Source organism: Macaca nemestrina, chromosome 5 (assembly GCF_043159975.1).
Source record: "Macaca nemestrina isolate mMacNem1 chromosome 5, mMacNem.hap1, whole genome shotgun sequence".
In the NCBI taxonomy this organism is placed as follows: Eukaryota; Metazoa; Chordata; class Mammalia; order Primates; family Cercopithecidae; genus Macaca; species Macaca nemestrina.
In genome coordinates, this window is record NC_092129.1 from 151,880,210 (window position 1) to 151,907,703 (window position 27,494).

The window sequence follows — 27,494 nt, forward strand, 5'->3', positions numbered from 1 at the left end:
GTACCTGTTTTTCAGGCTTGGTGTCCACCCTATAGTACATCAATTTCAGCAGTCCTTTGACCCTCCCGGCACCCCCGACCACGGGATTCTCAATCTAGTGATCCTGCCATCTACCCATTGTCCCTGAGCCTTGGGTGTCCTCTCCTCCCTCCTCACCCATTTTGAATTCTATGGTAGATAATTTCCATCCCTCCCTTGTCTCTCCCTTGCGTTGTCACACTTGCTTGGCAACACTATACAGCTGGTGAATTCCACCTCTGCCTACATTCACCTGCCCCCATGAGGTGCAGGAGGCTGGAGAGCAGCACACAGCACACTGACTGTTCTCTCTACCTTCACCACCCAAACCTCTTGGGGAGCCCCCACCATGTTCAGCAATCACCCTCTCCCTGCATAGCTCACCCTCAGCCTCCTCCTGGCCTGGGTGACTCTTACACACCTTCTCTCTGTGCTCACACATCCAACCCTCCTTCCCCATTCTTACTTCCACTGATGACCTTGCTTCCTACCTCACCGAGAGAAGTGAACGGATTAGAAGACAATTTCACAGATTCCACCACCATCAGCTCATGCATTTGCAGCTGTGCCACTAGATGGGCCTTCCACCACATAGACAGTTGTTGTAGGTTAACCTAGTCCCAGCCAGAGTCAGTTCCTCTGCCGGTGTCCAAACCGCATCCTATCTCATCTACTTAAAGATAATAATTCATCAGTCTATTATTGTTTTCTCTTTCATCATCATCATTTTTTCTCTCTCTACTGGACCACTGTGGCAGTCACAGGAATGCACACCTGAGGCCCTCAGCTAGAGGAAGTATAACTGATGATGGTCCCAGCTATTCTAGCCTGAAGCCTATCGCCACATTTGCTCTGAAACCATGTTCCCATAGGCTTCCTCCAGACAAGGTTGAGAACAGCAGGGAAATTAAGGCAGGACCTTTCCTCCACTGAAGGCCGACTGAGCTCCAGGACTCCCTGATCCCCTTACTGAACTTCCCTTAGCCTGCAGTGGGTCCAGGGCACTTCTAGCTGCCTCTCCCTCCCTCTTTTCTTCACTGGAGTTTAGACTTGCATCACCCTCTGATGGCTCTCCCAGCGTTTTCTATCTTCCTCCCTAATTTCTGTCACAAGCATTTCCCCTAATAAATTCTTGCACATCTAATACTATATTAGGGTCTTCTCCGGGGACGCTAACAAGAGTGGTATCAGGGGTGTTCCAAGAACACAGGCAAAAGCATGAGGATTTGGGATGAGCTCACCCACTGCCTGGCTGGCCAAGAGGATGCCATCTGGGTTGGTGGAGGACACAGAAAGTGCATAGCACAAGGTGCCACCAAGTAACTGTGGATCTACCCAGTGCTAACCTGAGAAGATGCCCTGGTTAGGGGAAACTCTGGCGGGTGTGATAATAGAAGCCTCTGCACAATAACGACAGGGTGAGAGGGAAACCTACAGAGACAGTGGAGTTGGCTGAATACTACTCGGCCGTGTTGGTGTCCTATAAAAGGAGAATGAGAATCTGAGGATTGTTAACAGCAGTTGGTGACTATGTGTGAGTGCCTCTGCAGTGTCTCATGGACAGTCCTTTATCTCCTCTAGAGGAAGGGCAGGTAGCATGGAATAGCAGCTGAAGACATCATTGTGAGGGTCACAGCACTTCAGAGGTGTTTGACACTCAGCCAAGGCACGCCTGTTGTGGGAAAGTCAGGGCCCTGCTGGGGAAACCTGAGATTCTGCAAACTGGAACAGAGTTATCTGATTGGTGCCCTCCAGGACCCTCTGGGCATGCAGGGGAGGCTCGCCTTTCTCTGGTAATAGTTCCCGCTTCCTATACTGGAAGATGCTGCAGAAGCCTCCCCTCTGTGATGCTGCGGGAACCCCTCTCAGGAGCTCTGCAGGAACCAGCCGGCATGTCCTTGTAGGAGCCCACGGCGCACTTCCGGGATTGGAATGTGAGGGTGTTTGATCAAAGCATCAGTATGTCAGACTGGATGAATAAAAATCTTTTGGCTTGAGGGCAGTTTCTCAGGACATGGGTTTATCAGGGACTCCAGGGCATGAGGCACACTCACTGCTGGGTGGCTCTATGTAGATGGGAAAAAGTAATGCCCAACTCTCAACAAGTTAGCCACATCTTAGTTGCCCTGGAACATGCAGAGGATGAAATAAGAAGCCTGAGGAAAGTCGAGGTGTGGATGGAGCCATTATGTGAGGCCAGAGGCCCATCAGGGTCATGTCCCACCAGAAGGCCCAGAGGGCACACCTTGCACCAGAGCCCTCATGAACGTGCTGGTGAGAGAGATCTGCATCAATAAGAAGTGTCGGGGTTCTGTCCTCTGTAGGATGGGGATGATGATAGGAAATGTGGCCCCAGAGTTGGGCTAGTTACTATCTGTTTGAGGATGTGGCCCTGAAAAGATAGAGATCAAGTGGTGGCAGTGACCTGCAAAAGTCAGAGAGTACAGTTACCATGACAACCCCAACAGAGCAGCCAAGGTTGTGGTTGACCTGCAGGGAGTGTGGGGAAGGTTAATAGAGGGCAGTGTCTTAGATTCAGAACAGAAGGACAGCCAGCAAGTGCGCTGCTTGATATCTATGGAAAGAAAGCAAGAATTGAGGAGCAGGAGGCTGAGGGTGGTTGACACAATAAAAAATCATAATCCATTCTCAATGTCCAGACCTCAGGCAACTTTCAGATTCAGATCCCAGTGACAGAGGAGGAGTCCATATCCGTAGGAGGAAGACCCTGGAACAGCATGGAAGTGTATGCTGGCTCAATTCCCTGAGCTCTTCTGCAAAGGAACCTACAGCCATTTACTCAGGAGACTGTACACTGGGCAAGGGAAATAGGCAGAATTTGGGGGAGGATTGACATTGGGTGTGAGCTGACATTGATGCCCAGATTCCCACAGCACCATCATGTCCCATCACAGAGGGGCTTTCAGAGACCGGGACACATTATAGCTCATAATCCCGTAGTCCCAGCCCTGTTTATTTCCTTATTTCCTGAGTGCATAATTGGTCTTGATGCACTGGCAGCTGGAGTCACCCCCACACTGGGTCCCTCGCCTGTGGAGTAAGGACTCTTATTGGGCTGAAGGCCAAAGGGAAGCCTCTGAAACTGCCCCCTTCTCAACTGAATCAGAAGTGATGTCACATCCCAGGGCAGGTCTTGTGGAGGTTATTGCAGGTATTGTGGGGGTAGCACCACCAGTAGAGAGCTGTAGGAAGTGGGGTGGTGTTGGAGTTGCCTGTTATCTCCGTGTATTCTGTCCTTGCTGAAGCCTCATGGGGCCTAAAGAATGAACAGGATTACTTCAGACTTGACCGAGTAGCAGTCTTGATTGCAGCCGCCATGCCGGCTGGATATCACTGCTAGCGGAGGTTAACAAGGCTGCAGGCCAATGGTGTGCAGCCGGGGATTTGCTGAGTGCTTTCCTTTCCAATTAGAAAGTGGATATGGAGTTACTCACATTCATATCATAGTTATTTACAGTTTCCCTGAGAGCTATTAGAACTCTCCTGCCATCTATAACAGAGCCTTAAGAGACCATGAACATTCTACTGTTCATTTCATTGGCAAATTCATAGATTGGGATGGATGAGAAAGAAGGTGGAAAGTATGCTGGAGGCCTTGGTAAAACACATGCACCCCAGGAAGAGGAGGACAAATCTTACAGAACTTCAGGAGTGGCCACTGCAGTGAAATTTTATGGGTGTGGTGGCTACGGGCATGCAGGGAAATTTTTTCCAAGTGAAAACAAAACAAAATAGAAAAAACAAAAAAAAAACAAAAAAAACCAGCCTGTTGCATCTTTTATCTTCCAAAAAAAAAAAGAGAGAGAAGCACACTGCTTGGTAAATCTCTTCAGGTTCTGACAACACTACATTCCATATTTAGGTATATCATTTTGGCCACACTTTTGGTGACATACGAGGATGCCAGCTTCAAGTAGGGCCCACACAGGAAAGGACCCTGCAGCAGATCCAGGCTGTGGCGCAGGCAGCCACCGTCCCTCAGTCCCGCTGGTGCTGGAGGTGGCAGGGGTGGGGAAAGATGCAGGATGGAGCTGAACCAAGCATCGGGGGAAAGTCACAGTGGAGGACCTTGGATTCTGGAGTAAGATCATGTCATCCACAGCAGAGACATATGCCTCCTTCCAGAAGCAACATTAGTGTTACTGACCCTGATCAGATAGAATTCTTGACCGTGGGACACCAAGAATCATGTGATTTCAACTGCTTATATGAATTGGCTTCTGTGTGATCTAAAGAGTCATAGATTGGATGGGCCCAACAGTGTCCTTCATGACATGGAAATGGTCCATGTGGATTGACCCTGAACCCCAGGTTAACACCCCATCCACGCAGAAAATACCTGCCCGTGAGGTGTCAGTGAACAACCAAGCGGACAAATGCAAGTTAGCCAGCCTTCACTGTGGGTCGCTCAGACCTGGCAGGATGGGTGGGTGCATGCAGGAACCACACTAGCTCCCTTCACGTGCCCATCCTGCCAGGTCATTCGACTGCTTTGGCAGGTGCAAGTCAGTGCTGCTGGACCCATAGGTAGCCTCATATTTGGAGGCTACAATGGGCCCAGCACAGCACTGACTACCACCAAACAAGGCTGATCCAGCTGCTGCTGCCTCTGAATATGCAGCTTGTCAGGATTAGAGGGCCATGATAGGCCCTGATGAGCCCTGCTAGGGCGCTATTTCTTTAGGTGACCAAATAGCCACTAAGTGACACATTGACCACATTGAGCCTCATCATGGAAGGACCAGGGATTCGTCCTCAGAAGGATAGACACTTCTTCCATGGGTAGGCTTGTTTCCCCCTATTCTCACACTCTCCGCCAGCACCACTATCCAGGAGCTGCTGACATTCCTGGTCCACAGGTTTGGAATTACTCTCAGCACAGTGTCTTCCTGGGGGACCCACCTCACAGGGAAATGGAAGTAGGGGCAGCATGGGCTGTGACCAGGGGATCCACTGATCCTATCACCATCTGCACCATGCAGGGGCTGCAGGCCACACAGAACCGTGGACAGGCCTTCAACAGGCACAAGTCAGAACCAGCCTGGAGGAAACACTGAGGAATGGGTCCATCTTTCAGGACACAGTGCATTTATTGAATCAGAGACATCACTACAGTGCTGTATTCTCAGTAGGAAGAAACTTGGGTTCAGAAACCAAGGGATGGAAGAGGGCGTGGCTCCATGTCCCATCCCTTATATTCACCCGCTGTGGAACTCGCACTTCTTATCTCCCAAGTCTGGGCTTTGTAGTATGGGAGGTCCTGGTTTTCCACAGGGAGGCACTCAGACAAGGGGACAAACAAGAGCCCATTGAGCTACACATTGCAGTTGCTTCCAGGGAAGTCTGGACAGTATGTGCCCAGAGACGAGCAGAGGAGAAGAGCACCCCTCTCCTCTCCAGGCAGAGGTGCTGGACCCCGATCCCCAGGACGAGGCAGGGTTGCTGTTACACAATATGGGGCAGGAGGAGTTTGTGTGGAATCCACAGATTCACTTGGGGGCTTCCTTGTTCCCCTTGTCCCATTGCAAATGTGAACAGAATCGTCCAACAACCCAGTCTGAGAGAGTTTGATTTCCAAAGGCCCAGACCCCTCAGGAGGAAGGTTTGAGCCACTCTCCCAGGTAATTTCCCAAGGCCTCGCTCTTGTGCTCTGACATCCTCAGCAGCATTGGTGCAGAGGCCTTGCTTCTCATAGGCTGTTCCCAGCCACTGACAGGTAACTGCATGGACACTATGGCAGGCCATTCCTGGACAACAGGGGACCCCTCTATTGGACATCTGTGGCCGGAGGACTCCTCCATGGCCTTGCTCAACTCTCCTTAGATTGCCTGTGATCTAGGATTCATCTAACAAACCTTCTCTCCTTTTGTCCAGCACTGGAGTCAGCCTTGCATCTGGGCCTGCCACTTTTATCAGTGTTCTCTGGCTCCCTCCCCATATTCTATGAAAGGTGTGTCCCCCAATGAACTTTGTGAGAGGCCCTGACCCAGAAGCACTCAAGGAAATCTCTCCCAGATTCCTGACCACTGGAAACTGGGAGATGATAACTCTTGGTTGTTTTCAGCTGTCGAACTTTACGTTATTTATTATACAGCAATAGACAACTAAAAGAGCTTCAAAAGAGAAAAAGAATTACTACACTTTAATTTTTATTTACTCTAAATTAACTAAAAGATATTCACTGTCATTTGGTTTTAAGATTTCAGTATTTCCATGTATCAATAGGATGGATTTTATTAACATTCCCAGCAATCTATTTATTTGAACTTCAGTTTCCTACTGTGACCCAATTAAACACAAAAGGAAGATCCTGGCAATGCGAGGATGATTCAGTGATGGCCTCCAAATAACCACCCCTGGTTATTCACCTTCCCCCGGTTACTCAATCAACACTACTGTAGGTGCTACTGTGAAGGGTTCTGCAGATATAAGGAAGGTCCCAAATCAGTTGACTTTAAGGCCATGATTATCCTGGCTTGGACTGTCCTAATCAGGTGAGGTCTTAAAACAACTTGTTTCTTCCTCAGCAAAGAGATTCACAGTGTGAGCGAGATTCCATGTGAGGGGCTTCCTCCACTGCGAGCTTTGAAAGTGGAGGGACCATGTGGCAAAGGATGCTGGTGGGCTCCAGGAACTGAGAGCAGCTCCACCCACCTCCACCCGACAGCTGCCAAGCAACCAGGACTACAATCCTACAACTTCCGGAAAATGAATTTTGCCACCAAGCTCCATGTAAACTTGAAGGACGACCCCAACCTCAAGATGAGGACACAGCTTTGTGAAATCCTGAACTGAGAATGGTTCACGCCAGGTCTGGATTTCTCATTAAGGAAATGTGGAGAAATAAATGGGTGCCGTGTAAAGTCACCGAGTTAGTGGTCATATGTTATGCAGCAACAGAAAATTAATACATAGGCTCAACAGATAAGCATATAACATTTTCTCTATTGGAATAAATTAATGAATTGAAATGTACACTCCTTGCATAAAATAAAATCTTTCCTAATTTTTTTGGTATTCTTCATTTTATCATTTTTATGCAATGCAATTACATTTTAATACAATCATATTCATGAATTCACCAAAGACCAAACCTAACTTTGTGTCTATTCTATACCAAGTATATCTTTATATACTGTGCAGTTGGTTCAGTTCCCACGCCTGCTTTCCTTGTGTTTCCTGCCCTGGGTCTGCAGTCACAGTTTTGGAAACTTCTCTGGGGTCCAAGACTAGGGGGTTCCTCTAGGACCTCATGGCCCTGTCTCTTCCCTGGCCCCTCACAGGATGATTTCTTCCCAGGGGTAGAGAAGGAGGTGCTCAGGCTGTGTTAAGTATGGGAGACAGGTGTGGAGGAGCTCACCTATGCCATAACTCCTCCTCTCCCACATCTCCTCAGGCTCTGACCAGGTCCTGTTTTCGTTCTACCCCAGGCAGCCCTGACAGTGGCCAGGGCTGTGATGTGTCTCTCACAGCTTGTAAAGGTGATGTCCTGGAGGGCCTCATGTGGAAGGGGGATGGGGTAGAGGGGACAAGACTGGATTATGGTGATTCTTTGGGACATGTTGAGTGTGTAGTGGGGAGTTCAGAGCATTACCCTTTATAGCCACTGACCTGAATTTGTTCATGACTGTTGTTTTCTGCAGCACGAGACAGCTGTCTTGTGAGGGACTGAGATGCAGGATTTCTTCACGCTTCCCCTTTGTGACTTCAAGAGCCTCTGGCTTCTCTTTCTGCAAAGGCATCTGAATGTGTCTGGGACCCTGTTAGCCTAACGTGAGGAGGTGGGAAGACCAGCCCTCCCCCGTGTCCACCATGACCCCCTTCCCCATGCTGAATTAGCTGACTTTATAAAAGAAAATGACCATCAATAATGTAAACGGGCCTCATCCAATCAGTGGAAGACTCTGTGAGCAGAAACTGAGGTTTCCCAGAGAAGAAGAAATTCTGCCTCAGGATTAGAACATCTTTCTGCGTTTTCAGTCTGCTAGCTTATCCTGCAGATCTTCAGACTTTTCTCCCTAATAATCACATGAATAAATAGCATCATATGAATACAAATACACACACACACACACACACACACACACACACACACACACACACCCTATTGGTTCTGCTTCTCTGAAGAATCCAGACTGATAGAGACTGTGGTATGAAGAGTGGTTCTAGAGGAACAGAATCCTTTCAAAAATTTTATAACTAACAATAAAAAATACTGTATTAAAATGTTGAAATGTATATAAGCATAAATGTAATTAGCAAATTACGAATTAAATTGGCAAATAACAAAAGAATTGTCTTGTTTTCCTTATACAGGACAAGCTACATTAATTTGGATCTTCCTCACTTTCAGCCACTATTTGCCCTAGGTGTCCTTCACTTAAGTTTCTGGCTTGTGTTTTTGAAGTGAAAATTCACATGGATACTAAGAAGCCACTCTAATAGTGTGAATCAGGTATCAAAAATTCCTTATGCAGCCATAAAAAAGGATGAGTTTGTGTCCTTTGTAGGGACATGGATGCAGCTGGAAACCATCATTCTCAGCAAACTATCGCAAGAACAGAAAACCAAACACCGCATGTTCTCACTCATAGGTGGGAACTGAACAATGAGATCACTTGGACTCGGGAAGGGGAACATCACACACCGGGGCCTATCATGGGGAGGGGGGAGGGGGGAGAGATTGCATTGGGAGTTATACCTGATGTAAATGACGAGTTGATGGGTGCTGACGAGTTGATGGGTGCAGCACACCAACATGGCACAAGTATACATATGTAACAAACCTGCACGTTATGCGCATGTACCCTAGAACTTAAAGTATAATAACAATAATAATATTAATAATAATAATAATAAAGAAAAAAGATGGGAAAGGGCAAAAAAACCCCAAAAAACTCCTTATGGTGTGTTAACATGTGATAATGGTTCATATATATTCCAACATCTCACAACAGACAAGCATTATTTCCAGAGGAAAATTAAGTCACTTTTGTAGCTGCTAGTGAATGTTGTACAAACGAACACTGAAGATGTAAGGCATTGTTCTGCTCTGGAGCGGTGCTTCTGTGGCTCCAGCAAATGGTGCGAAGGCTTTCTTTAATTATATATATATTTATTTTATATACACAAATATTATATATACACACACTCCCTGAAACTGAAAGTTGAAAAAAGAAAAAATACAAACATATCTTCTGTGGTACTTCAGTCACTTCACTCCACTGATCATTTTCTTGGGCACAGAACTGAAACTGTCATTCAATAATGTGTTTATACACCTTGCTGTGATTCAAATGGTTTTGAACAAACAACCATTTGTTCCATTTTCTGTTGCCACTATAAAATGGTTATTTGTCCCTGATCTAACAACTCCTTCTCCAGCTCCACTCTCTGGCCACTGAAATTAACAGTCCAGGTGGTCTTTTGAGTCACTAGGTGATTTGACAGGACAAGGTTGATTTGAGCTAATACTTCTGGCATGTCCGTTTTAATTTGTAACAGAAGCTTTATCTGGATTCATCACCTACAAGGTGAGCTGGAAAACTGCAACCATCACCCACGCTTGAAAATACGGGAGATAGCCAGTATTTTTCTTCATCGTCAAACACTTGTCTCCAATTTTTACTATTGTCCTGTTTTTTTAAACCAACACAGCGGTAGTAGCTGAAAAGAGAGAGGACACTGAAGAAGAACTTTGTAGGCACAAAGAAAAGGAAAAGTATGTGGAGCTTTGCTGTGTATCTGTCAGTTCATTCTACTCCACTAGAACACGGCGTTCTCAGGACTTGATGCCCTGCAGGCCCCCAGCTGAGGGCAGCGAGCACCCTGAAAGTGGCCTGGACTCCCCTCTCGGAGTGTAATTGCACAGCCACAGCATCTGCATGTGAAGCCGTCCTGCAGTTCTGGAACCATCTCTCTTGGTCTTGGTGGCTACTGTGACATTGTCCTTTCTTCCGTTTTCCTTTCTTCCTCTGTCTTGTTGCTGGGGATCACTTTGCCCCTGCTGGCATTATGTCCTAAAGAGGTGAAGATGACACATCCTGGCTGGCATCCTCCCTGGTCGGCCTTGGGTCACTGTCTAAGTGCTGCCCGTGGCAGGAGGTTCTGGGAATGAGCGGCAGTGCCTCATGGAGCTGTCCCTGTGAGAGTGGCCCGTAGGTGTTTGTACCTGTGGCATTTTCACAACTCTTTCCAAGACTCAAGACATTCTTGAGTCTTGTGGGAGGAGGGCAGGTCTGGGTCCTCACCTGTGTCCCCCATCTCTCATCTGGATGGCTACAGGGCTGACATTGTCGGAAATGAGAAACGCTGCCCCTTCACAAGGCACTACCTAGTTTTTCTCTTCTGGAAGGTGGCAGCACAATGCCCAGGCTGAGATGGACACAGGAGTCAGCATCCTAAATTAAAACATGTGATTCTAATAGAAATACCTGAGCTTTTCAATGTGAATGAACAGGACCTTCCACCCTCTTGCAACTGTGTATTTCTCTTTGAGATGTGACAGAAAAAAAAGAAGAGAGAGAGAGAGAGAAAGAAAGAAAGAAAGAAAAAAGAAAGAAAGAAGAGAGAGAGAAAGGAAGAAAGAAAGAAAGAAAGAAAAAGAAAGAAAGAAAGAAAAAAGAGAGACAGAAGAAAGAAAGAAAGAAAGAAAGAAAGAAAGAAAGAAAGAAAGAAAGAAAGAAAGAAAGAAAGAAAGAAAGAAAGAAAGAAAGAAAGAAAGAAAGAAAGAAAGAAAGAAAAGAAGGAAGCAGGAGAAGGAGTGGTGGCTGGGGTGTGGGGAGCTGGGACCCTGACCCTGTGCAGGTGAGTTGCCAGGTGCTTCTGGGGAGGCCACCACCATCCTGGGCTCTGGCAGGTTGGGACACCACAGAGCCAGCCTTCCTGACAATGCTGTCTGTCCCAGTGACTCACCAGAAGTCACAGCGCCCAGATTACTTTTGTGTTGATAGAAAATTTTAAAGTGTTATAATTTTACACTTTTTGAGGAGGCAAATAAGTCTCTCTGGCTCAGCCACTACTCATGGCATCTCTCTAATGTGCTTGAAGACGGTCAGATCTGTGGGGTTCCCACTCTCAGTGAAGACCTGCGCTTCCCTGCTGGATCGTTTTCTGGTGTCTTTGCCTGTTGGTTGCCCCTGTGACTGCTAACCTCATGCCCTCTGGTGGAAGCCATGCTCTCTTGCTCATTGAGGGTTGGAAAACTGGAAAATTACACTCGATGAGGATAGGCAGTAGCATTTGTTCTGTGTGGCACTGTCATCACCCGCACTTGAAGGCGAAGCCGTGTTTCAGAAAGTACAAAACGTGGCCCCATCCCTTGGCTGCCAAGTGGCTGCCAAGCGGCCTAGTGGCAATGTGAGCCCGAGTGGACGACACTGTGATGCAGGACAGGGTGGATTCAAGGGCCCCTTCCCAGCTCAGGGATTGACTGCAGGGCTGGTGGTAACCGGGGCTGAGAGGAACCTGCATACATGCTGGGGCGGGGCCGGGTGAGAGCCTGGAGAGGGCCTCCATCTGTCCTCACAGGGCCTGGGGAGACATACTGAGGAGGGGGCACCTGCCCCTCCACTCTGCCTCACCATTGTCCCCCAGCCACACTGGCATCCCTGGTGTCCACCAGGCACTTTTCACGTGTCTCTTACTTAACCTTCAGAACCTCTCCGTGAGGTCCATATTGGATTTGCATTTCCAGAGTTGAGGGAAGACTCTGAGCCTGGGAGACTCCATAGGGAGGGGTCCACATTCTATGACTGACGCCACAGTTGAGCCACAAAAACTTGAACTTCGGACGCCAGAGTGTTCTGAGCTCTGAGTTGCTCTGGGCTGGCGGTGCCCTGTGCCAGCTGCACTGAGGCAGCCGTGTGCCTGCTGGTCCTACAGGATTCGCCACCTGAAACCAGAAGCAGATCAGGATTTCCCAAATTGTCTCTAGCCCTGATGGGTGACATCTCCACTGATTTAATAAGGCAATAATAGCAGCTACCACTTCTGTGGTGGGTGCTGCCATGTGCCAGGCATCTTTTTGGGTACTTGGCATATGTGAACACACACATTTACAATGGAAGTTCGTGAAGCACAGAGAGGTTAAGTGATTTGGTCAAGGTCACACAGCAGTAAGTAGTGGAGCTGAAATTTGAGCTGAGACAGTCTGCTCAAGGGCTCAGGCCCCCACTGCTGGCACCATGTCACATACAGTGAGATGACTGGAGGTGGGAAGAAGCTGGGGTGTGTTGATGACATGGAGTACACATGGCCTTTGTAGTAAGCTGGAGCCTGTGGCCACCCAAAGGTGGATTTGTGCATGAGCCGAGGACAGGTTTCTAATGTGCCAGATGAGGTGAGTAGGAGGTTATGCACCTGGGTCTTCAGCCTTGTGCTCCCCATCTTTGTCATCTCCTGAGGCTGGAGCATCTGTCATGTGCACACTGAGTGGCACCACTCCTGCTGGGTGAGTCGCTGCAGCTGTAGGCCCCCAGGGTCGTCGTGAGAGGCAGTCACCACCTGCAGCTGCTGGGGCTCCACCAGGATGCATTTTGAGGACACCAGCTCTGCACCATCCTTGGCCCAGACAGCAGGCCCCATGGGACCACCTCCAGGCAGGGAGCAACTCAGCCCTGCGGTGTCCCTGATGCCAAAGAACAACTGCTCCTGCTGGTTTCAAGACCTCAGCGGGAGGTTGCAGCAGGTCTTGAGTGAAGGAGGATCGGCTCCCAGAGCCTGGGGTCCTGCCAGACAACACTCAAACCAGGGGCTGGTAAATAATCCCCAAAAGGACCTGGGGCAACATTTTCAACTTTGCCAACCAGTCTCTGTACCAAAGACTTACCTCTGCCCTTGTAGCATGAAGCAGCCTTCCATAGACATCCTGCTGGTCTCCCCCAGACAGGCTGCTCCCAGTCCTAGGGGATCTGAAGTAGTGCCTGAATGGCCACAGCCATGAAAAGCACTAGGGTACAGGCCAGGGTGTCTGTGACAGGGGCTGGGGCTGCAGTTTGTCAGGCAGTGTGAACAGGCGTGCTGCTCCCCACAGTTTAGCTTGGCACTAGCAGGAGGAGAGTGTCCCTTAGAAGCCTGGGGGTCACTGGAGCCTGACTCAGTGTGTGCAACTCCCAAATGGGCTTGGTGCCCATAAACCCAGCACCATTGTGGGCTGCTGACCCACCAAGGCACAGTGCACCCCAGCTGAGCCAGCTGTCCTTGACCCACCAGGCCTCAGACCATGACCAGCCCAGCTTGCTGGGGCACAGGGACACTGGAACAGAATTTTAAGAATGAGTTCACTGAATTTGGTGGGGGGATTTCTTGATTTGTTTCTCTAATTCATTTGGATTTAAAGGCACAAATGACTCTATTTCCAGTAGTACAGAGAGTGTGAATACTCAGAATATCACCACTGGATAGACCTAATCAAATACTTATAAGATCTGGGTGACTATGTATTTGACACCTTAGAAGACTTTGTTAAACTAGCAAGTATAAGGTGATTGGCTGATTTTTGCCAACTGTGCTGGACAAAATGGGGAAAAAAAGATGAACTCAGGGCTGCAAACTTCTAGCTCATGAGCCATGTAAGTCACCTAAAAGTTTCTGTTTCCTTTGAATGAAATCCTAATCTCCTGTAGCTGCAGGGCTGAACTTTCTGAAAAATAAACACAGAATCTCATTCTGTGGGTGGCTAAATTGCAACACAAAACAAATCCCAAACTCAAAGAATATCTGTTATTTAAGTGAAGTCATTGATTGGGAATAAATGGGATCCTGAAAATCAGAATGGGGACATCTGGGCAGATCCTGATGAAACTAAAGACACTGAACTCCTAAATTCCTCTGAAAATTATTTTCCAGTTACATTCAACCACATTTGGCGAAGTTAATCCAGTTTTCCCTAATGAAAAGGTAATAAATGGTCTTCTTTGAGGCAGTTGCCCTCAAGACCCTGTGATTCCACTCCACATTTACCCCCAACACCCCTCTGTGATTCCAGATCCATAAATAGCCTTGAGTCCTAGCATGTCCTGAAAGGTGTGGTGGAATATGTCAGTAAGATGATTTAGAGAAGCAGTGTGACAATGTGATGAAAATAATTAAAAATGTTTAAAAGTCTGTGTCTTAATATTTATCCTTTGAGTAGCTTATGAATTTTCTAAAATTCTAAACATAGAAGAATCTCTCTATATAAAGATGCTTGTCAAAACATTATTTACAACAAGACAAAATGAAAGCAGATGGATCCAAAAGAAGTTGGGTTACATCTTATCTGAAGTGGGATGCAGCTTGTAAAAGTGTATAAACTTTAGGCAAAGTTTATAGCATGGAAAACTACTTGTATAATAATACATTCAAAAAGCAACATCCAAGATAACCCATAACATATGAATGCAACTTTGTAAAATGATAGCATATATAAATATATATAGAGAGAAAATAACAAAATGAAAATGAGCACCACTGCATAAAACAGCTCCAGGGACCACCATTTGCACTGCAGTCTACAAAGGTTCAACAATATGATAGCAGTGATTTTTTAAAGAAAGGCCTAGGTGATGTTTCTGTCTGTGCATTTTAAAGTCTTCTGTGATCAAATAGGGTTTCACTTTTCCAATATAAAAACATATATTTTAACATTTAAAATAAAATATTTGAAGTAAAATAACAATGAAATGAGGCCAGATATGGTGGCGTGCACCTGTAGTCCCAGCTACTCAGGAGGCTTAGGCAGGAACATTAATAGAAACCAGAAGTTCAAGAATGTAGGACACTATGATCACAGCTGTGAATAGTCACTGCACTCCAGCCTGGGCAACATATCAAGACCTTATCTCTATAATAATAATAATAATAATAATAATAATAATAATAATAATAGTATTCACAATCTTCTTTCTGCCTCAAGCTAAAGCTACTTTCTCATTTGAACCCAAAGGGCAGAAATGCCTACTGAGTGCTCCACCAGAGAAAAGAAATGAGTTCTTCCTTCACAATCCATGATCCAATTTTTGGTTACAGAGTTCAGCTGAGCAACAAAGGCAACACTAAGAACACCATCAATATATAGATTACTGATTGTCGTGTATGTGTTTGTGTATAAATGTATGCGTGTGTGTGTGTGTGTGTATATATATATAATTACCACTACACCTGAAAGAGGGAGATGTATTCTTCTATTTCATAGATGAAAATGTGAGCCCCTGTGATCTTTGAGGCTTTTTCTGGGTTCACTGAATGTCAGCCTTGAGAACTGGGAGACATTCAGCCTCCTGCAGAGCCCACCTAGGCATGAGCCGCACCAGTGGAGACTCCTCAACAGCAGGAAGAGCAACTGAGATCCAGGAATGTCCACACTTGTAGAGGGTCCATATCCAGTGGAATACAACTGAAGGATGGGCGAAGGGTAGAGTCTAGCTGTTTCCTTCAGCTGGGGGTGGCAGATGGGTGGGTCAGTCAGCTACTCACGAGGTGTATCATATTCCTAGGGTTGTCTTTCATTCCTCTGCTGAGAACTCCATCCTGCACAGACAAAAACCATATATTCACTGGTAAGCAGGATCCTTTTTAGAAAGGCAAACATAACTTCCTAACATTATAGCCAAACTTTCTTTCTCCCAGTGAATCATCTTATTTGGATAATCTCCTGACTTCCCCTGAAGTTAGCCCCAGAGTTGCATCTGAGCATTTGGATCCAAGACAGAAAGTCATTTTGGGGTTTGGACCTGGCTGATCTTGGACCGTGTTCTGAAAAGGAAGCTTTCTACTTGCAGAAGAGCAAGGGTGAGCTCTGAATAGGAGATGACATTGTGAGGGGAAAAGACAGATGGGCAGATTCCCAAGCAAACTTGGAATATGTTTGCCAGCCTCTTTTCAGTTGTGATAAAATACACATCAACACAAAATTTGCCATTGTAACCATCTAAGTGTACAATGCAGTAACATTTAGTAGATGCAGAACGTTATGCAGCCATCATCACTATCAAGTGCCAGAGCATTTTCACCACTGTAGAAGGAAACTCTGTACCTGTTAAGCAGTTACCTTCCACTCTCCCCTGCCACCAGCCACTGGCACCATTAACCCAGTTTCTGTCTCTCTAGATTTGCTTCTTCTGAATATTTTATTAAAATGGAATCATACAATATATGGCCTTTTGTGACTGGCTTCTTTCATTTGACATGTTTTCAAGGTTCATCCAAGTTGTAGCGTGTATGAGTACATTATTCCTTTTATGGTAATATAATATTCCATTGCAGAATAGATTACATGTTGTTTATCCATTCATCAGTTGATGGGCATTTTCTTTTAAATAGAGAAAACAAAAGAGGAGTTACAAATTACCACCCCCCCAAAAATACTTGCTTTTCTATTTACCTATGAAGTTACTTTTAGTTGTGTACTTCTTTGCTTCATATAGCTTCAAGTTGCTATCTAATGTCCTTTTATTTCAGTGTGAAGCATTCCTTTTAGCATTAATTGTAGAATAGGTTTACCAGAGACAAGTGCCATCAGCTTTTATTTACCTGTGCATGTCTGAATTTCTCCATTATTTCTGACAGGGAGTTTTGTCAAATATGCAACTGTCAGTTGAGACAGGCTGTTTTTTTCTGTCTGAACTTTAAGTTTGTCATGCCAATGTCTTCTGAACTCCACAGTTTCTGAAGAAGATTTGGTGGTTAATCTCATGGAGGATCCTTGTACTCGATGAGTCCGTTCTCTTGTTGTTTTCAAGATACTCTGTTTGTCTTTGTGTTTTGACAGTTTCATTATAATGTTTCTCAGTGTGGACATCTTTGAATTGCTGCTACTTTAAATGTTTCAGTGTGTTGGATACCCAGATTCATGTTTTTAATAAAATTTCCGAAGTTTGGAGTCATTATTTCTTTAAATACTCTTTCTTCCCTCTTCTTCCTTCTCTCTTTTGGGGACTCCCAAAATGTATATACTTGATGTTGTCTCTCAGATCTCTTCTGTTCATTTTTCTTCATACTTTTTCCCTTCTGCTCCTCGAATGGGCAATTTCAATTGGCCTATGTTTGAGTTTACTGATTCTTCATTCTCCAAACTAAAATCTGCTCTTGAAGCCCTCCAGTGAATTTTCCATTTTACTTCCTGTACATTTCAGCTCCAGATTTCCATTTGTTTCCTTTTCACAATTATTTATTGATCTGCTATTTAGTGAAATGTAGTTCTCCTGATTTTCTTTAGTTATTTGTCCATGGTTTCCTTTAGCTCTTTGACTATGTTTAAGACGGTTGATTCAAAGTCTTTGTCTAGTAAGTCAGTCCATTCTTCTTCAGGAACAATTTCTTTCCATTGTTTTTCCTGTGAATGAGCCATACTTTCATACATGCATAATTCATGTTTTTTGAAGTTGAAAACTAGACATTTTCAATGTCAATGGTAACTGTGAAAATTATATTTTCTAAACTATTTTTGTATAGATTGTATTCTTTATTGTGTGTGGTCACTGAAGTCTCATAGTTGTAGATGTGTGGCCTTATATCCGAGTTCTCTATTCTATTCCATTGGTCTATGCATCTGTTTTTGTACCAGTACCATGCTGTTTTGGTTACTGTAGCTTTGTAGTATAGTTTGAAGTCAAGTAGCATGATGCCTCCAGCTTTGTTCTTTTTGCTTAAAATTGTCTTGACCATAAAGCTCTTTTTGGTTCTATATGAATTTTAAAATCATTTCTTCTAATTCTGTGAAAAATACCAATGGTAGTTTAATGAGAATAGCATTGAATCTATAAATTATTTTGGGCAATATGACCATTTTCACGAAATTGATTCTTTCTATCCATGAGCATGGAGTGTTTTTCCATTTGTTTGTGTCCTCTCTGATTTACTTGAGCAGCAATTTGTAGTTCTCCTTGAAGAGATTCTTCAATTCCTTTGTGATCTGTATTCCTAGGCATCTTACTCTGTTTGTAGCAATTGTGAATAGAAGTTTATTCACGATTTCACTCTCTGCTTGTCTCTTGTTGTATAGGAATGCTTGTGACTTCTGCCATTGATTTTGTATCCTGAGACTTTACTGAAGTTGCTTATCAGCTTAAGAAGCTTTTCAGCTGAAACAATGGGGTTTTCTAGATATAGGATCATGTGATTTGCAAACAAAGACAATTTGACTTCCTCTCTTCCTGTTTGAATATCGTTTCTTTCTCTTACCTGATTGCCCTGACCAGAACTTCCAATACTGTGTTGAGTAGGACTGGTGAGAGAGGGCAGCCTTGTCTTGTGCTGGTGTTAAAAGGGAATGTTTTCAGCTTTTGTCCATTCAGTAGGATACTGGCTGTGAGTTTGTCATAGATGACTTTTATTATCTTGAGGTATGTTCCTTCAATATCTAGTTTACTGAGAGTTTAAAAATATGGAATGCTTCATGAATTTGCATGTCATCCTTGAGCAGGGGCCATGCTAATCTTCTCTGTATCTTTCCAATTTTAATATATGTGCTGCCAAAGCGAGTACTGACCACAAGTTCTTAGAAGTGGAGATAAGTGAAGAACTGTGGGTGAGAACGAGTGTTGACTTTCATCTGCAGTATTTTCTGCATCTAACAAAATGTGATTATCTCTGTCTTTTATTCTTTAATTAAGTGGTAAAATGCATTACAGATTTAAAGTTTAAATATTCTTGTATCCAGGGGATGAATAACCTGGGCAGGATATTTAATTTATTTATAGCTCACTGGTGGACACAGTCTAGTACTGTTTTTCTCAGTATTTTTACCTCTAATTGCTGCGAAGTGATTATCCTATCATGTTTTCTCTTATGTATTCCCTAGCTGGCTTTAGAATCAATGTTATTTATACATAAACAATAATGAGTTTACTGGTTTCACTATGTTTCCTCATTCTCTTGAATATTATGTATAAATTCAGTAGCCTTCTTTGAAGTTTTGGTAGAACTTATCTGTAAAACAGTCTGGATATGCCTGAAGGGAAATAAAGTTTTACAACCATTTTAACTTACATACTTGTAATAAGTTCTCCCCATTGACATAATCTTGTTCATAGTCTCAAAATTATTTAAACCTGTACTATATTTTTAGTGGCATTTTTATCTATCATAATGTATTTTATTCTTAATTAACATTACCTGTTTTATTTCTCCGTCCAAAAAAAGCAGCTGCTTTTGGTTAGCTGGGCCCTCAACAGTGGCAGCTGCCAGGTCAGCCCTGGTGAGTGGCGACTCAATCACTGTGCCCATGCAGTGTCCATCGCAGCCACCATGGCCACTTTGTGCAGGGACTCCATGAGCAAGCCCTGTATGGTTGAGTGGCATCGTCCATCAAGCCATCTCACTCACCTGATTACAGGCAGCCCCAGCCCCCTAAAGACCCTCTGGTAGGCATCCACACACAACCACTATCGTCACACAATCGGCCTATAGCAAGAGGTCTATGTGTACCTCTCTCCTCTACCTCCCAATTTTCCAACTCTATTTTCCCCAACTTCGTGACTAGCCAGCCAAGGCATGAGCCACTGCCCATGACTCATTCAATCATGCACTACTGGGCATCATTTCACACCCCACACCTCCCATGGGCTTGTTTGGGTTTGATTCCTAGTTCCTGGCTTGAGAGCCATTTCCGAAGCTATTCTGGTGTCAGCTCCCAAGCCTACTGCTGTTGTTGTAGATTTTCCTGTTTACGTGTATTTATTTCCTGGAATTAAAAACAATTGCACTAAATTTTTCAATTCAGCATTTCCAAGGCTATGCAGTAGGAGTGTTTCTTCTTAGTGTACATAGAGTTGCTTCAAAACACCAGCAATGTATATTTGAGGGAAGGACAGAATGCGTGGAGAAAAGAGGACAATCCACAAGTGAGCAGTGGATTTTCACAAAGTGAATACTCGGGTAAACAACATCCACTTCAAAGTACACCAATGACAGCCTGCCGGAAATACCCATGCAGTGTCCATCGCAGCCCCCACGGCCACTTTGTGCAGGGACTCCATGAGCAAGCCCTGTGCGCTTCTTTTGCTTTACAGGAAACTTGATCCAGGATGGTGTCCAGTGAAGAAATCCCAGGTGCATGGAAAGGAGAGGAGGACCTCAGGGCTGCGAGTGATCTGCAAAGGGAAGCGCATGGACCACCAGGTGGCGCTGCTGCGCTGCTCCTGCTCCCAGGAGGTGAATGCTCAGGAGGGGCTTTGAGGTGGAGACAGGGATGTCATTGCTCATCCTCCAGGTTCAGAGTAAAAACCTTCCGGCCAATCTCGGCCGCGCGTTCTGGTGTAGTGAGCGGGGTCGGAGGTGCTCACCGCTCCTGTCATGGTTCGTTTGCTAAACTGCATCGTCGCTGTGTCCCAGACACGGGCATTGGCAAGAACCGGGACCTGCCCTGGCCGCCACTCAGGAGTGAATTTAGGTATTTCCAGAGAATGACACAGACTCTTCAGTAGAAGGTAAACAGAATCTGGTGTTATGTGTAGGAAGATCTGGTTCTCCATTTCTGAGAAGAATCGATCTTTAAAGGATAGAATTAATTCAATTCTCAGCAGAGAACTCAAGGAACTTCCACAAGGAGCTCATTTTCTTGCCAGAAATCTGGATGATATCTTAAAACTTACTGAACAACCAAAATTAGAAAATAAAGTAGAGATGATTTGGATAGTTGGTGGCAGTTCTGTTTATAAGGAAGCCATGAATCACCGAGGCCATCTTAAACTATTTGTGACAAGGATCATGTGGGACTTTGAAAGTGACACGTTTTTTTCCAGAAATTGATTTGGAAAAATATAAACTTCTGCCAGAATACCCAGGTGTTCTCTCTGATGTCCAGGAGGAGAAAGACATTAAGCTCAAATTTGAAGTATATGAGAAGAATGATTAATATGAAGGGATTTTCTGGTTTATTTTAAGTTGTTCTCCCTCCCTCTGGAAAAAAAATGATATATTTTTACATGAGAAGAAAAATACTTTTGTTGACTTTGGATCTATGAATAATTATTTCTAAGCAACGTGTTTTTATTCCGCACTAGTCTTGAATATATCAGATACCACTTATGAAATATTCTTGCTATAACTAAGTGCCTCTGCAAGACCCCAACTGAAATCCCGCACCTGCTACAGTGAGCTGCCATTCCACACCCATCGCATATGGGACTCTGGCCAGTCCTTGACATTGTCAGGCTTTTCAAATGTCAGTAGTATTTATTATGATGAAGATGCACATACTTTCCAACTGAGCAGTTTCACTAGTGGGAAATACCGAAATCTTCCTACCTGTATATCTAGAGGTTTGTAGACATATATTGCAGCCTTGTTTGTAAGATTGAAAAATTGAGAGCAACCTGGAAGTCCAGTGATGGGAAAATTAATATATTTCGGTCTTTTGGGGAACCCAAAGCAGGTTCCAAGACTGAAATTTCAGTGAAAGCAGTTTATTTGCTAGCTCTTACCAGAAATCATCAATTGAGGTATGGAGAAATGGAACTGAGAAGGTAAGGAAACCAGTTTAAAGTCAGTGAGCAGGTTCTCATCGGTAACAAGCTCCATACTGCTGAGATACAGGAAAACAGAGGGGAGAAAGCTGGAGTGTTGATCCTCCACTCCTTGGTTGTCAGCTCCCTATCCTGTGTGTGGGTGGAATGTACTCCAGCTGCTCTATAGCAAGTCCCAGGTGTTTGCAGTAAGAAGCTGCTGGCATGCATGGGAACCGTGAATGGCAAACACTTAAAGCAATTCCATGTTTAAGTATATAACCTCTTCATATCTTTTTTTTTTTTTTTTTTGACAGAGTTTCGTTCTTGTTACCCAGATGGAGTACAGTGGCACGACCTCAGCTCACTGCAACCTCAAATTTCCCGGCTTCAAGCGATTCTCCTGCCTCAGGCTCTCAAGTAGCTGGGACTACAGGCGTGCACCACGACACCTGGCTAATTTTGTGTTTTTGGTGCAGACGAGGTTTCACCATGTTGGTCATGCTGGTCTCAAACTCCTGACCTCAAGTGATACGCCTGCCTCAGCCTCCCAAAGTGCTGGGATTACAGGCGTGAGCCACCGCACCTGGCAGATCTTTATTCTTTTTATGTAGTAAAAAGTATAAAGTCACACATGGTTTATTTGAAATATTTTATGATTTTAAAAAATACAGAAGCAGTAAAACCAATTCTAAATTCAAGTGAGGGATCATGGTAGTTTGAACCAGAAGGTTGCATGTAGTAAAAAACTGTGATTTAAGATATATTTTAAGGTTGGAAGTAGCAGGATATTCGGATGGAGTTTGACTTTGGTTTGGGGCCCACTGAGTTTGAGATGCCTTTAAGAAATGAAGGAAGAAGAGAGAGAATACAAGAAAAACTGGCCGGGCTCAGTGGCTCACGCCTGTAACACATTGGCTCAGCATTTTGGGAGGCAGAGACAGACAGATCCCTTGAGACCAGCTTGAGCAACATGGTGAGGTCCCATCCCTACAAAAAATACAAAAGTTGGCTGGGCCCTGTGGCGCCCACCTGTAGTCCCATCTGCTCAGGGGCTGAGGTGGATGAACTGAGCCCACGCAGTCACGGCTGCAGGGAGTTGTGATTGCGCCACTGCACTCCAGCCTGGGTGACAGAAGAGACCCCGTCTCAAAAAGAAAGCTGAAAACAATGGAAGCATGACTTCAGAATTCTAGAAAGAAAGCTATTTTCAACAGGTAAGTCTATATTCAGCCAAATAATCAAGGATGAAGGTAAAATAATACATTTTTAGGCAAGCAAAGACTCAGGGGTTGCCTCCATGTACCCTTTCTTGGGAAACTATTGGAGAAAATACTCCAGCAAAATGAAGGAGTAGACAAACCAGAGAATGACATGGATCCAGCAAATGGGATCCAACACAGGAAATATTCCAGCTCTTAAGGAGCTGGCTTTAAAAAAAAAAAAAAAAAAAAGAGTAAAAATATTAGTAGGTTAGCTGGGTGGAATGGCTCATGCCCGCAGTCACAACTACTCAGGAGGCTAAAAGCAAGATGTTGGCTTGAGTCCAAGAGTTCCAGACCAGCCTAGCCACCATACTGAGGTCCCTTCTCTTGAAAATAATAATAAGTTATTACCAGATTTGGGGCATTTGGAAAGAAGTTCGTTGACGATAAAGCAAAAGTGAAAAAAACAAGGGGGAAGGGTGGTTAGGCAATCATTAATTCTAGGGCAGAAGGAAGTACAGGATAGGAAGTGAGAGCATAATACTCTGTCTTCTCAACAATGAGTAATACGTACTTAGTCATAATGATGCAGTGACTGCTTAGCCCCTAACTCCGGTAACTACTTTGGGACAATATGGGAGGAAAAGTGAAGATAGTGATGGTGTAAGAGCTAAATCCTCATCTATCATATCAAGAAATCACTATAGAATGTATAAAATAATCAAGAAATGACTAAGTAGTTACGTGAGGAAAAAAATAGAAGACATTGCTAAAACAGTTAAAAGTCATTGCTCTGGAGGATTCAGAGGGATGGGGCAGGGGACGGTTAGGATGCATTATAAACTGAAGAGGCTTTTAAAAATTACATGTATTAATATATGTACCCACTTGAAAAACTGAAAAAGTAATAATTTGGAAAAACCCATGAAGACAATGACCAGAAGGAAAAACTGAGAGAATGAAAAGTGCTTGTCTCTGGAAAGAACAAATGGCAGGACTGTTGCTTTCACTGTAAGACTTTTAGAGCCATTTGATTTTACTTAACCATTTTCATCTATTTCTTTAATAAAACAACTCTATCATAATAAAAAGTTACATTCATTCACAGAAAACAAACAAACAAACAAAAACCCTTCCTGCCCAGCCCATCTCATTCTCCCTGAATCCTCAGCGCTAATGAGGACTGTCTCCTTCTCACCTCCCTGGACTGGGCTTTTTACCACTGGAAAGTGGATGTGATTTCTAGTTTCTGTATATCCTGGTTTATTGTGCTGCCAGTAAAATAAAATCAAAATACATATTGAATAAATAATAAATAAAATAACCCATAGTGAGCAAAGGTTTACAATGTATATTTTTGAGTCAAGATCTCACTCAGTGGCCTGGGCTGGAGTCCGGTGGTGTGATCACAGCTAACTGCAGCCTTGAACCCATAAGTTCAAGGGATCCTCCCATCTCAGCCTTCCCAATACCTGCGAATACAAGCACCCACCACTAGGCCCAGCTAAGTTTACTTATTTTTATATCTTTTAGAGATGAGCGTGTCACAATGTTGTTCAAGCTGGTCTCCAACTTCTGATCTCAAGCAATCTTCTTGCCTTAGCATCCTGAACTGCTGGGATTACAGGGGTGAGCTGTCATGCCTGGCTTGTAATTGACTGACACCATCAAGGTTTCCTTCTCCAAGTGTGGACACAGCAGCAGATGCCCCTTGTCTCTTGGGTCAGGACACTGGGTAGAGTGGAATAGCAGGACAACAAAGTCACTGCAGAAAGTGCCCATGTGGAAGAGGTCCAGCAGGAAGGGCCAACTGACCCAGGGCCACCATATTTAAGGATAACTCCGCTTTCTGGGCAGGACTGTTCTGTGATTACTTTTGTATTCACAATAGTTCTGAAATCGTAGGATGATGAGACTCAAGACTGGCTGGGATTTGTTTTCAAAAAACCATCTCCAAGATTTGTTGATCTTTCGAATGGTTTTTAGTGTTGCAATTTCCTTCAGAACTTAACTCATTCTTAACATTTCACAGTCTACTTTCAGTTATTAATGTACTAGTACCCATAAATATAGAAATATTGCAATCATTTATCCTCTGCAAAATATCCATCTTTTATAGTATAGATATTATATGCAATATATCTATATAGGTTATAAGTCCCAGAGAAAAGTTTTTTTCTTATCTTTAAACAGTTCTATGAATATAAAGTAAGAGTAAATGACAGGAGCAAGATAGCCTTTGAACTTAGCTCAATATTTACCATTTTTGATCATCTTCATCTTTTCTGATAATCTCATTTTCCACCTGGTATCATTTGTCTCTAGTCTGAAGAATTTTCTTTACCAGTTGTAATTGTACAGATCTGCTGGCGAGAAATTCTCTTAATTTTCTTTTACCTGAAATATCTCCTTATTTGCCTATCCTTGAAGGACATCTATGCTGGATATAGAATTCTTACTTAACCTTTTTGTCCTCCAGCACTTTAAAGATGTTATTCTACTTTCTTTTGTTTCTATGGTTTCTAATAAGAAGACATGGATCAGGACAAGAGAAACAGAGAAACCAGAACTGGGAAAATAACATGGTAGACCTAAAACTTGTCTTATCAATAATGACAAAAACCTATATGAATCAACCACTCTAATGAAGGGCAGAGATTGTGTGACTTGGTTTTAGAAAACACGGAACCCAACCATATGCTCTTTCCAGACATGCACTTTGTGTGTTTGTTTTAATTTAACTTTTATTTTTAGTTAAGGGGCATATGGGCAGGTTTGTTATATAGGTAAACTTGTGTCATGGGTTTTGTTGTACAGATTATTTCTATACCCATTAGTACCCACCCAAGTATTAAGCCTTAGTACCCAATAGCTATTTTTCCTGATCCTCTCCCTCCTCCCACCATCCACCCTCAAGTGGACCCCAGTGTGTGTTGTTCCCCGCTACGTGCCCATGTATTCTCATCATTTAGCTCCCACTTATAAGTGAGAACATGTGATATATAGTTTTCTCTTCCTGCGTTAGTTTGCTAAGAATAATGGCCTCCAACTCCATCCACGTTCCTGCAAAGGACATAATCTCATTCTTTTTTATGGCTGTATAGTATTCTACAGTGTATATGTGCCACAGTTTCTTTATCCAGTCTACCATTATAGGCATTTAGGTTGACTCCAAGTCTTTGCTATTGTGAATAGTGCTTCAATAAACATATGTGTACATGTAAGACATGCACTTTCTTTTTATATTTATCTTATTTTACTTTAAGTTCCAGGATACATGTGCAGAACATGCAGGTTTGTTACATACGTGTAGTCTGCCACGGTGGTTTGCTGCACCCATTCACCCGTCCTCTAAGTTCCCTCCCCTCACCCCTGACTCCCCAACAGGCCTTGGTATGTGTTGCTCCTCTCACTGTGTCCATGTGTTCTCATGGTTCAGCTCCCACTTAGGAGTGAGAACATGCAGTGTTAGGTTTTCTGTGCCCATGTTAGTTTGCTGAGGAAGATGACTTCCAGCTTCATCCATGTTTCTGCAAAGGACATGAACTCATTCCTTTTTATGGCTGTGTAGTATTCCATGGTGTATATCTACCACATTTTCTTTACCCAGACTATCATTAATGGGTATGTGGGTTGGTTCCATGTCTTTGCTATTGAATACAGTGCTTCAATAAACATACGTGTGCATGTGTCTTTATAGTAGAATGATTCATATTCCTTTGGGTGTATACCCAGTAATGGGGTTGCTGGGTCAAATAGTATTTCTGGTTCTAGATCTTTGAGGAATGGTCACACCATCCTCCACAATGGTTGAACTATTTTACATTCCCACCAACAGTGGAAAAGCATTCCTTTTTCTCCACAGTCTCGCCAGCATCTATTGCTTCTTCACTTTTTAATAATTGCCATTCTGACTGGCAGGAGATAGTACATCATTGTGGTTTTGATTTGCTTTTCTCTAATGATCATTGATATTGAGCTTTTTTTCATATGTTTCTTCTTCTGAGAAGTGTCTGCTCATATCTTTTGACAATTTTTGATGGGGCTGGTTTTTTTTCTTGTAAATTTGTTTAAGTTCCTTGTAAACAAACATGTGAGCTCTCATCGTTCTTGTTTAAACACCTAACAGACATCCTAACCAGTGCCACATGGCAAGAAAATGAAATGAGACCAATAGAAGGACAGGGCATGGTGGCTCATGCCTGTAATCACTGCAATTTGGGAGGCTGAGGTGGGAGGATCACTTGAGTTCAGGAGTTGGAGACCAGCCTGATAGTGAGATCTCATGTCTACCAAATAAAAATAATTTTAAAAGAAAAAAGATCAATAGATAGGAAAGGAAGAAACAAAAGTCTTTTTTTTGTCACCAGCTTCCTTGCATATGTAGAAAACACTAAGAGATTCTGAAAAAGTCTCCGGAATTAATCATTGAATTTACAAAATAGTTCATAAAATATATGTAATAAGTCACTTAGACAAACATGAAAAGATACTAAACAATACTAGTTATCTAAGAAGTGCAAGTTAAAACCACAATGAGAAGCCATCACACATCACCTAGAATAGGTAAAGTTAAAAAGACATATGATAAGTCTAAATACTGTCAAGAATATGGAAAAAAAAAGGAATGTCTGATATTGCTGGTAGGAATGCAAAAAATGTAGCAGTCAACTTGTAAAGTAGTATGGCAATTTCTTATACAGCTACCCATCCACTACCACATGACCTAGCAATTCCACAAATATGTATTTATCCTAAAGAAATAAAAATGTAAGGCCACACTTGTAAGCAGTTATTTCTAGTGGCTTCATTAATAACAAACCCT

At 43.7% G+C, this 27,494-nt stretch overlaps 1 non-coding gene and 2 pseudogenes across 1 annotated transcript; 1 reads left to right on the top strand and 2 right to left on the bottom strand.

Annotated features, from left to right (window-relative positions):
* LOC139363238 (uncharacterized) overlaps positions 1–12,624 on the bottom strand; it is a 51,182-nt pseudogene extending 38,558 nt beyond the window's left edge.
* Positions 12,625–18,397: 5,773 nt separating this feature from the next.
* LOC139363529 (U6 spliceosomal RNA) lies at positions 18,398–18,504 on the bottom strand. The gene has a single exon (XR_011624147.1). It is a non-coding gene; the product is annotated as a U6 spliceosomal RNA (small nuclear RNA).
* Positions 18,505–20,313: 1,809 nt separating this feature from the next.
* Positions 20,314–20,903, top strand: LOC139363187 (dihydrofolate reductase-like; annotated as a pseudogene).
* Positions 20,904–27,494: the final 6,591 nt, after the last annotated feature.